We start from the raw sequence: 12,028 nt of genomic DNA on the forward strand, positions 1-12,028 counted from the left end.
GATACTCCTTATTCCCTCCATTCACCATCTCATTTCGATGTCCTGCTTCACCGACACGGTTCTTATTCCAGCAGGACGAGGTATCTGTCGGTTTGTCCCGGTTTAGAAGTCGTGATTCCATAAAGCTTCACTATCCTCGGTACGAGAATCACGCGTTCACTCGGAGCAGGGCGATCTATTTCACATCCCGCATTCTCTTAACGCAATGTTATTATCACTGATTACATTACCATTCACAAGACGATTTAACGTCTTATAATTATTATACACATTAGAGGTCACTCCATTAAGATCTGAGGCCGATGAGTGAGGATTAACACACGGGTATTTCCCCTGGACACACACCATGGCCGCGCACCAGTCACACCCGGTCGAACCATTATTCACTAATTTTACCACCTTTTTATGGTGGTCCCATAAATCACGTTCCCTCACTCTTCACCAGGAACAGTTACGACACTTCCTATTATGAGGTGAGGCCCATATTAATCCTTAGGCCGCCGTGAACGCCAATTTCCTGATCCCAGGTTTTCACAGCCTCCTCACTACATTCAAAACACTGCCGCCCCCTCGTGCCTCTGTTCGACCTATACCCCCGCACATCTGCGCAGGCACAGCGGGAACCCAGTTGGTTCCATTCAAAATACAAATACATTTTGACCCAAGTCAACACATTAAACACTTATTAGGCACTATAGCTTCGGAAATTAAATAATTTCCACACTGTGGCCGGGCGGAAGTCGTTGTTAGACGACTTAAATTGCGTCTTCCTCCAGGAGACGATTCCAGCCCTCTCTAGATTGCGCTGCTGTTTTCCTAGTGGGTCTTACTACAATTTCTTCTTGCATTACTCGGTCAGTGTCTTCAATATCACTCGTTTCACTTTCCCTTAGATTTCCATCTGCACTGGATTGAACATCATTTAATTCTAAGGGAATTAATTTATTAATGGTATGCAAACTTTCCTGACCACGACACAACACTTTGACGTTTCTGACAACACCTTGTGCATCTGGGTATAATGTAACTACCTTGCCCAGAGGCCACAATGTTCAATGTTGTTCAGTATCAATTAACACAATGTCACCTGGTTGAATGTTCTGTCGGTTTACTGCCTCTGGTGCACCATAAAAGTGTTCACATAGTGTAAGAAGATATTCTTTACGCCGCACATCGGACCAATGAGTAATTACCTTATTTAACATCTTGAACTTATCACTCAACACGGTCACGTTATTGTAATCCTCATCACTTCCCTCGGGATTATCTCTATAGATAGGTGCAGCTTCTAACCTTCGTCCGCATATTAGGTGAGAGGGAGTCAGGATCTCCGCGTCAGGAGTGTCGCTCATGTATGATAGAGGGCGATTGTTTACCCGATTCTCTGCCTCCACCAACACTGCACGGAATTCCTCCAAATTAATTCTCTTCCTGTGTAGCACCTTACGAAGACATCTTTTCACTGTACCTATCATTCTTTCGTACAGTCCTCCCTGCCAAGGGGCTCTGGGAGTAATAAATTTCCAGACACACCCTTGCTGGGTCAACAAAGACTGTACATCATCACTCTTATTTAATTCCATCAAGTGTTGAGCACCAGCTACAAAATTGGTGGCATTATCTGAGATCATCAATCTTGGACAGGATCTCCTAGCTGCAAATTTCTGGAACAGCTGTATGAACTGTTCTGCAGACAAGTCCTGAGCCACTTGTAGATGAACAGCCCTAGTAGCTGTACAAGTAAATAGACATACACACACCTTCAAGGGAACACCATCTGAAGTACCTGTTAAAATGATTGGCCCACTATAGTCCACTCCAGTCACATCAAATGGTTTTACCAACTGCACGCATTCCTTGGGCAATGGTGGAGGACCTGGGTACATGTAGGTTCTGGCATCCACCCGGCGACATATTACACATGACTTGATAACCCTTTTTACACTTTGCCGTCCTTGTGGAATCCAGGTTTCCCGAATACAGTTTAAGGTATCCTGTGCCCCACCGTGCATCACGTTATTATGGGCATTAAAGACAATCAAGGTTGTCAGGTGATGAGTTTTGGGCAGCAAGATAGGGTGCTTAGCATATTCCCCCAATTCAGCATTTTGTAACCTGCCTCTGCACCTAATTACATCATACTCTAAATACAGCCCCAGCTTTTCTATTATTGAGCTTTTCACAATTTTTCTGTCCATCATTAATTTAATTTCATCCCTGTAGGTTTCTTCTTGTACCCTCTGAAGCCAGTATTTCAGGGGATGGGGAAAATTATATGAGATATTCATCTTACTTATAAATTTAAACACTAACCTTGTCACGCTAATCAGCTTGGGTAAGGAAGAATACCTATTAATGTCAATGGCTAAGGAGGGACTACTGACTGGAGTGGTGCTCACCGTAATTTCGACAGGAGCAATATGTGCCTTTTGCACCGACCAGTTAATTTTGTCCACCAGCCAACTTGGCCCTTTAAACCACGATAAAGCACTCAAAAATTTTTCATAAGTCAAGCCTCGAGACAAGAAGTCAGCCGGATTCTCGTCACCAGGAATGTGATTAAAGGTTAACATATGCTGACCCAAACTGTTATATTTCTCCTGCATTTGATTGATTTCAGCGACTCTGTTTTGTACATACACAATCTTACTGTTACCATTACGAATCCATTGTAAGGATACCTCGTTATCAGACCAAATTACGGTGTCGCTGATATATATCTCTCGCAATTTATTTCTTATATAATTGGCTAATTTGACACCTACATAAATGGCCGTTAATTCCAACTGAGGTAAGGTACGTGATTTGATTGGAGCCACCTTAGCCTTAGACATAACAAGAGAAATGGCACTATTACATTGAAGGTAAGCGACTGCTCCATATGCTAATTTCGAAGCATCGCAAAAAATGTGGAGTACATTTTCTCCATCTTGACTGGCCACATTACGTGGGAACTCCAACATTGGTAATTTTACATATTCACCTATTAGTTCTTCCCACCTTTCAACAAATTCCTCAGGTAGGGTTTCATCCCAAGCACATTTAAACTTCCATGCTTCTTGTATCAACAATTTTCCTCTTATGGTAAGTGGGGACACTAAGCCTAGTGGATCGAAGCATTTTGAAACTTCCGCAAGTAAGACTCTCTTGGTTAATTTATTGGGCATGCTGTAGTTATTAGACTTTAACGATAACAAGTCTCTCTCTGTGTCCCAAGTCAGTCCCAGCACATTACTATATTTAGACACTTCAACTCCAGGGTTGTCTTTATTTATTTGAGCCCTTAAACTGGACGAATTACTGTTCCATTCCCTCAGGGGCATATTTGCACCTTGCATTATTTCATTAGCCCCTTCATATATGCTCATTAGTTCCTCTTCGGTAGACGTCACCCCCAGGAAATTGTCCACACAAAATTGTTTACCCATTACTCCACTCAGTGGACCACCCGTACACTTAAGGTGTGCATTTATCGTTGCCTGGAGTAGGAACGGACTGGAGGTAGCACCATACAATACACTCCTGAAGCGAAAAGTCTTCAGGGGACTAAGTGGGTCATTAGGATTCTCGGGCCATAAGAACCTAGTGCAATCCCGGTCAGCCTCCTGCAGACCCACTCTCAGGAAAGCTTTACTTATGTCCGCCGTAAAGGCATAATTCTTAACCCTGAAGTTTAATAATATGTCTCCCAGTTTTTCCGTCAACGACGGACCTGTCATCAAACAGTCATTCAAACTAGGTACATTTTTGTTACTCCTGGCACTACAATTAAACACAATCCTCAGAGGAGTGGTCTTAGAATCCTCCTTCACTCCGTGATGTGGCAAATAGTGACCATAAATCTGGGCTTGCTCAGGAGGTACCTCCTCTATGAATTTATTATTTAACTGCTCATTAATTATATCATCGTAAGCAGTCAACAGTTCTGGTGTCTTGCTCAGTTCGTGGAGCTGAGCCTTTAATTGTCCATACGCCATCCGGTAATTAGTTGGCAGGTCTGGATGGTTCAGCTTCCACGGAAGTCTCACCCAGTATTGTCCAGATTCAAATTTAACATCCTTCTGGTATTGTCCTTGAGTAAAGGAATCATCTGGACTTTCTTCATTTACATTGATCCCTATGCTGTCCAATTCCCATAATTTATACACAGGTTCAACTTCATCCTCTATTGAAGTATATTTATACTGGGGTGATACTTCATGAGTAAGACACACCGTAACTGTATTTATGGCTTCCTCCAGTCATTCATTATCAGTACGAGGAAGCCTGCCATACATCACGTGACCTCCTGCGGTCCTTAGAAGGGTGACTCCGCATTTCTTTGTCATACCCTTTACAAAGGTGGCATAATGGTCACTACCTATCAAAACATCTATTGGCCCCACAGAATCATTATTTATACCAGAAGGTGCCAAATTTACCTTACTTGAAAGCCTTTCAGCAGTGCTACCAAGCCCTATTGTAGATATTTTCTCTGGGAGCCTATCCACAATTACGGCATTAATACGTTTTCTCTCATTGCCCAGCCTGACAGTTACATAAACAGTGTCGTATGACTGGGCCTTCTTATTCGAGAGAAAGCCAGATAGCTTGAGTATAGCAGGATCTCCCATTTGTACCTTCATCCCATTAAGACAATTACGTTTTATGAAGGTACGTTGTGATCCCTGATCCAGTAATGCTGTTACAGTTTTGGATTTACGCCGTTTATCATTAATCACCACATCCAACACAGGTAAAGCTACCTCAGCTAGGCCATCATTACCGACATTAGCTGCAATCTTTACGTTGGCTACTGTTGTGTCCGGGTTATTATCACTATCAGTACTATTGTTACCATCATTACGATTGGATCCGCCCTTACACATAGCTATGTGGTGTCTTCCCTTGTTACACTGATAACAATAGTGCAAGTTAGCACGGAAATCCCTTACATTATGATTTCCTAGACACCTGATACATCTAGCAAGCTCTTCCAATCTTTCCACTTTAACATCCCATGAATTATAGGCATTATAGTTCTTAGAGAAATGAGTACCGTTGCAGAAGATACAATCTCTCCTTTCTTTGCCTGACCTCTTATCAACTGGGCTACCCTTATTGTGGTACTTCCTCCTCTTGCTTTGATGTGGAGAACCACTATTACTGGCCCCTGTCACTTGATATGTGCCTACGTAACCCCGTTTAGTAGGTGACTTATGATTATTGATATTAGGATAAAGTTTCCTTTTGTGGAACTTGACAGGTGCACTGGGGTCTGTAGACGTGGTATTCCTAGAGGTAATGGGTTGGCTGGTCTGCAGTTGGACAATTAGCTCCTGCAGGCCCACTCTTATTTCTTCCAACCCGAAGTAACCCTTGTGATATCTGTTAGATAGCCACTCTACTGTTTTGTGGTTCAATTTATTCTGAATCAAGGCGCTCAACAACCACTCTGCTCCCTCCAGATCATATTTATTACTCAAGGTCTTAAGAGTGCTTTCCAGTTTGATCCTAAATTGCTGCAAGCTGTTGCGGTTGTGATCTGGAGTCTTCAAACTAGCCAAATTAGCTACTAGATCCAACCTACTTTGCTCCAAGTTACCGTAAGTGACCTCCAACAAGTCAACTGCCTCACTATAGGAGTCATCTTCATTTGGGAACGCTTGTATGAGAACATGCGCATCTCCCCTTACTTGTCCCTTTAAATAGCACAATTTGGTAACACTTGCAAGATCACTCCTATCATGTACGACTGCTTTAAAGATAGACCAAAACTCCTCCCAGTTTTCTCCTGGATTAAACACAGGCATGCATAATTCTGGGAGTTTTGGTAGACACCTCTGATTTTCCTTATTAGGTTGACCAACAACATTGTTTACACCCTTTACCTTCTCCAAAGCCTTAGTTTTGCAGGACACAATGTTGTCCTCCACTTCATAATATTGATCCAGCAGCCGCTCCCTTTCAGCATCATCTGCACAATTCACCAGAAGATCGCTCTCACAGTCCTTATACCACAATCTATATGACTCATATCTATTTTCTAAGGCATCTAGGTGTAGCTTTAATTCATCAGGGTTTACCGTTTCTTGTCTCATTAACTCCATACACTTGTTGTATGATTTAGTAACATGACCCTTCCGAGCTTGTAGTGACGCTTTCTTTGCTTTGGCATCCATGGACTTGCCACCCGCACTAACTTCCTCAGACCCAGCCATGGTTAGGGAATTAATAATCACCAATTATACAACTTAAGTAGACACCTTGTGAGAGTAATTCTTGCACTTTACTCTTGTATAAATCCTAGCCACCCATGTGCTAGTAATTAATTGGGCTAATTATCCTCCACCACAAGACCGATTAAATTTGTGTACCCTATACCCACTTCCTTCAATCAGTCACTTAATTATTAAGTAATTAATTCAATTAATTTTTTACTGATTGCATCTGGTTCAGGAAGGACCAGCGGGCAGATATGGAAAATTTTATAGGGTGATTACCTTTATGTACCTCAACATTACATGCTTAAAAGTAAACTCATTGGGAGACAACCATATTGTTTACTGTAGTCACCCCGTGTAGACATGTGAGAAAACTTAACCACCCCTGGTCATGGCAAGTGGTTCCTTCGACCTCACAATCTTATCCATATCTATCCGAGACCAGTATGGATTGGATAGCACCCACAAGTACGGTGCTACTAATTAATTGTGGACTGTATAGATTATATTAGTTTAACTGAATGAAGGGGGATGGGGTAGGTTACACATGGATATATCCATCAAGGAAAACACTTGTACATAATCTCACCACTTACCAGATATTCTCTGGTGGTCACTTGATGTAGCTGGATCACCCATAACCTATCCAATTACAACATACCTAACTGGCCAGTATCAGTCTGCTATAACTAGAAGGGTTACTTAACTGTGGGTGATTGATACTCCTTATTCCCTCCATTCACCATCTCATTTCGATGTCCTGCTACACCGACACGGTTCTTATTCCAGCAGGACGAGGTATCCGTCGGTTTGTCCTGGTTTAGAAGTTGTGATTCCATAAAGCTTCACTATCCTCGGTACGAGAATCACGCGTTCACTCGGAGCAGGGCGATCTATTTCACATCCCGCATTCTTTTAACTCAATGTTATTATCACTGATTACATTACCATTCACAAGACGATTTAACGTCTTATAATTATTATACACATTAGAGGTCACTCCATTAAGATCTGAGGCCGATGAGTGAGGATTAACACACGGGTATTTCCCCTGGACACACACCATGGCCGCGCACCAGTCACACCCGGTCGAACCATTATTCACTAATTTTACCACCTTTTTACAGTGGTCCCGTAAATCACGTTCCCTCACTCTTCACCAGGAACAGTTACGACACTTCCTATTATGAGGTGAGGCCCATATTAATCCTTAGGCCGCCGTGAACGCCAATTTCCTGATCCCAGGTTTTCACAGCCTCCTCACTACATTCAAAACACTGCCGCCCCCTCGTGCCTCGTGCCTATACCCCCGCACATCTGCGCAGGCACAGCGGGAACCCAGTTGGTTCCATTCAAAATACAAATACATTTTGACCCAAGTCAACACATTAAACACTTATTAGGCACTATAGCTTCGGAAATTAAATAATTTCCACAGTAGGTATCTTAGGATGTGGTATTTATGGTAGGTATCCTAGGGCGAGGTATTTATGCTAGGAATTCCAGGGCGTGGAATTGTGGTAGGTATTCTATGGTGTGGAATTTATGGTAGGTATCCTAGGGTGTGTAATTTATGGTAGGTATACTAGGGTGTGGTATTTATGGTAGGTATCCTAGGGTGTGATACTTGTGGTAGGTATCCTAGGGTGTGGAATTTATGGTAGGTAGCCTAGGGTGTGGTATTCATGGTAGGTATCCTAGGGTGAAGTATTTATCGCAGGTATCCTAGGGTGTGGAATTTATGGTAGTATCTTAGGGTGTATAATTTATGGTAGGTATCCAAGGGTGTGGAATTTATGGTAGGTATCCTAGGGTGTATAATTTATGGTAGGTATCCAAGTGTGTGGAATTTATGGTAGTATCCTAGGGTGTATAATTTATGGTAGGTATCCTAGGGTGTGGAATTTATGGTAGTATCCTAGGGTGTATAATTTATGGTAGGTATCCTAGGGTGTGGAATTTATGGTAGGTATCCTAGGGTGTGGTATTTATGTGAGATATCCTAGGGTGTAGTATTTATGATAGGTATCCTAGGGTGTGGTATTTATGGTAGGTATCCTAGGATGTGGTATTTATGGTAGGTATCCCAGGGTGTGGTATTTATGGTAGGTATCCTAGGGTGTGGTATTTATGGTAGGTATCCTAGGGTGTGGTATTTATGGTAGGTATCCTAGGGTGAGGTATTTATGGTAGGTATCCTAGGGAGTGGTATTTATGGTAGGTATCCTAAGGTGTGGTATTTATGGTAGTTATTCTAGGGTGTGGTATTTATGGTAGGTATCCTAGGGTGTGGCATTTATGGTAGGTACCCTAGGATGTGGTATTTATGGTAGGTATCCTAGGGTGTGGTATTTATGGTAGGTATCATAAGGTGTGGAATGTATGGTAGGTATCCTAGAGTGTGGTATTTATGGTAGGTATCCTAGGGTGTGGTATTTATGGTAGGTATCCTAGGGTGTGGTATTTATGGTAGGTATCATAAGGTGTGGTATTTATGGTAGGTATCCTAGGGTGTGGTATTTATGGTAGGTATCCTAGGGTGTGGTATTTATGATAGGTAACCTAGGGTGTGGTATTTATGATAGGTATCCTAGGGTGTGGTATTGGAGTAATACTAATAGTGAGGGTAAAACTATCAGGGAGTGATAGAGGGGATAATAACATCTGAGAGTGATGATGGTAGTGGTGAGTGGACCATCTGAGAGTGATGATGGTAGTGATGAGTGGACCATCTGAGAGTGATGATGATAGTGATGAGTGGACCATCTGAGAGGGATGATGGTAGTGGTGAGTGGACCATCTGAGAGTGATAATGGTAGTGGTGAGTGGACCATCTGAGAATGATGATGGTAGTGATGAGTGGACCATCTCAGAGTGATGATGGTAGTGATGAGTGCACCATCTGAGAGTGATGATGGTAGTGGTGAGTGGACCATCTGAGAGTGATGATGGTAGTGATGAGTGGACCATCTGAGAGGGATGATGGTAGTGGTGAGTGGACCATCTGAGAGTGATGATGGTAGTGGTGAGTGGACCATCTGAGAGGGATGAAGGTAGTGGTGAGTGGACCATCTGAGATGATGGTAGTGATGAGTGGACCATCTGAGAGGGATGATGGTAGTGATGAGTGAACCACCATCTGAGAGGGATGATGGTAGTGGTGAGTGGACCATCTGAGAGGGATGATGGTAATGGTGAGTGGACCATCTGAGAGTGATAATGGTAGTGGTGAGTGGACTATGTGAGAGGGATGATGGTAGTGGTGAGTGGACCATCTGAAAGGGATGATGGTAATGGTGAGTGGACCAGCTGAGAGTGATGATGGTAGTGGTGAGGGGACCATATGAGAGTGATGATGGTAGCGGTGAATGGACCATCTGAGAGTAATGATGGTAGTGGTGAGTGGACCATCTGAGAGTGATGATGGTAGTGGTGAGTGAACCATCTGAGTGATGATGGTAGTGGTGAGTGAACCATCTGAGAGTGATGATGGTAGTGGTGAGTGAACCATCTGAGAGTGATGATGGTAGTGGTGAGTGAACCATCTAAGAGTGATGATGGTAGTGGTGAGTGAACAATCTGAGAGTGATGATGGTAGTGGTGAGTGAGCCATCTGAGAGTGATGATGGTAGTGGTGACTGAACCATCTGAGAGTGATGATGGTAGTGGTGAGTGAGCCATCTGAGAGTGATGATGGTAGTGGTGACTGAACCATCTGAGAGTGATGATGGTAGTGGTGAGTGGACCATCTGAGAATGATGATGTTAGTGGTGAGTGGACCATCTGAGAGTGATGATGGTAGTGGTGAGTGGACCAACTGAGAGTGATGATGGTAGTGGTGAGTGAACCATCTGAGAGTGATGATGGTAGTGGTGAGTGAACCATCTGAGTGATGATGGTAGTGGTGAGTGAACCATCTGAGTGATGATGGTAGTGGTGAGTGAACCATCTGAGAGTGATGATGGTAGTGGTGAGTGGACCATCTGAGAGTGATGATGGTAGTAGTGAGTGGACCATCTGAGAGTGTTGATGGTAGTGGTGAGTGGACCATCTGAGAGTGATGATGGTAGAGGCGAGTGGACCATCTGAGAGTGATGATGGTAGTAGTGAGTGGACCATCTGAGAATGATGATAGTAGTGGTGAGTGGACCATCTGAGAGTGATGATGGTAGTGGTGACTGAACCATCTGAGAGTGATGATGGTAGTGGTGAGTGGACCATCTGAGAATGATGATGTTAGTGGTGAGTGGACCATCTGAGAGTGATGATGGTAGTGGTGAGTGGACCAACTGAGAGTGATGATGGTAGTGGTGAGTGAACCATCTGAGAGTGATGATGGTAGTGGTGAGTGAACCATCTGAGTGATGATGGTAGTGGTGAGTGAACCATCTGAGTGATGATGGTAGTGGTGAGTGAACCATCTGAGAGTGATGATGGTAGTGGTGAGTGGACCATCTGAGAGTGATGATGGTAGTAGTGAGTGGACCATCTGAGAGTGTTGATGGTAGTGGTGAGTGGACCATCTGAGAGTGATGATGGTAGAGGCGAGTGGACCATCTGAGAGTGATGATGGTAGTAGTGAGTGGACCATCTGAGAATGATGATAGTAGTGGTGAGTGGACCATCTGAGAGTGATGATGGTAGTGGTGAGTGGACCATCTGAGAGTGATGATGGTAGAGGCGAGTGGACCATCTGAGAGTGATGATGGTAGTAGTGAGTGGACCATCTGAGAATGATGATAGTAGTGGTGAGTGGACCATCTGAGAGTGATGATGGTAGAGGCGAGTGGACCATCTGAGAGTGATGATGGTAGTAGTGAGTGGACCATCTGAGAATGATGATAGTAGTGGTGAGTGGACCATCTGAGAGTGATGATGGTAGTGGTGAGTGGACCATCTGAGAGTGATGATGGTAGAGGCGAGTGGACCATCTGAGAGTGATGATGGTAGTAGTGAGTGGACCATCTGAGAATGATGATAGTAGTGGTGAGTGGACCATCTGAGAGTGATGATGGTAGTGGTGAGTGGACCATCTGAGAGTGATGATGGTAGTGGAGAGTGGACCATCTGAGTGATGATGGTAGTGGTGAGTGGACCATCTGAGTGATGATGGTAGTGGTGAGTGGACCATCTGAGTGATGATGGTAGTAGTGAGTGGACCATCTGAGTGATGATGGTAGTAGTGAGTGGACCATCTGAGTGATGATGGTAGTGGAGAGTGGACCATCTGAGTGATGATGGTAGTAGTGAGTGGACCATCTGAGTGATGATGGTAGTAGTGAGTGGACCATCTGAGAGTGATGATGGTAGTGGTGAGCGGACCATCTGAGAGTGATGATGGTAGTGGTGAGTGGACCATCTGAGTGATGATGGTAGTAGTGAGTGGACCATCTGAGTGATGATGGTAGTAGTGAGTGGACCATCTGAGTGATGATGGTAGTGGAGAGTGGACCATCTGAGTGATGATGGTAGTGGTGAGTGGACCATCTGAGTGATGATGGTAGTGGTGAGTGGACCATCTGAGTGATGATGGTAGTGGAGAGTGGACCATCTGAAAGTGATGATGGTAGTGGTGAGTGGACCATCTGAGTGATGATGGTAGTGGTGAGTGGACCATCTGAGTGATGATGGTAGTGGTGAGTGGACCATCTGAGTGATGATGGTAGTGGTGAGTGGACCATCTGAGTGATGATGGTAGTGGTGAGTGGACCATCTGAGTGATGATGGTAGTGGAGAGTGGACCATCTGAGAGTGATGATGGTAGTAGTGAGTGGACCATCTGAGTGATGATGGTAGTGGTGAGTGGACCATCTGAAAGTGATGAT

At 43.9% G+C, this 12,028-nt stretch overlaps 1 protein-coding gene across 1 annotated transcript in view; it reads right to left on the minus strand.

The window, feature by feature from the left end:
• Nucleotides 1–12,028, minus strand: part of LOC128686674 (uncharacterized) — a 445,607-nt gene that overhangs the window by 27,336 nt on the left and 406,243 nt on the right. The window lies entirely within an intron of this gene.

This window comes from Cherax quadricarinatus, chromosome 12, assembly GCF_038502225.1.
Source record: "Cherax quadricarinatus isolate ZL_2023a chromosome 12, ASM3850222v1, whole genome shotgun sequence".
Taxonomy (NCBI): domain Eukaryota; kingdom Metazoa; phylum Arthropoda; class Malacostraca; order Decapoda; family Parastacidae; genus Cherax; species Cherax quadricarinatus.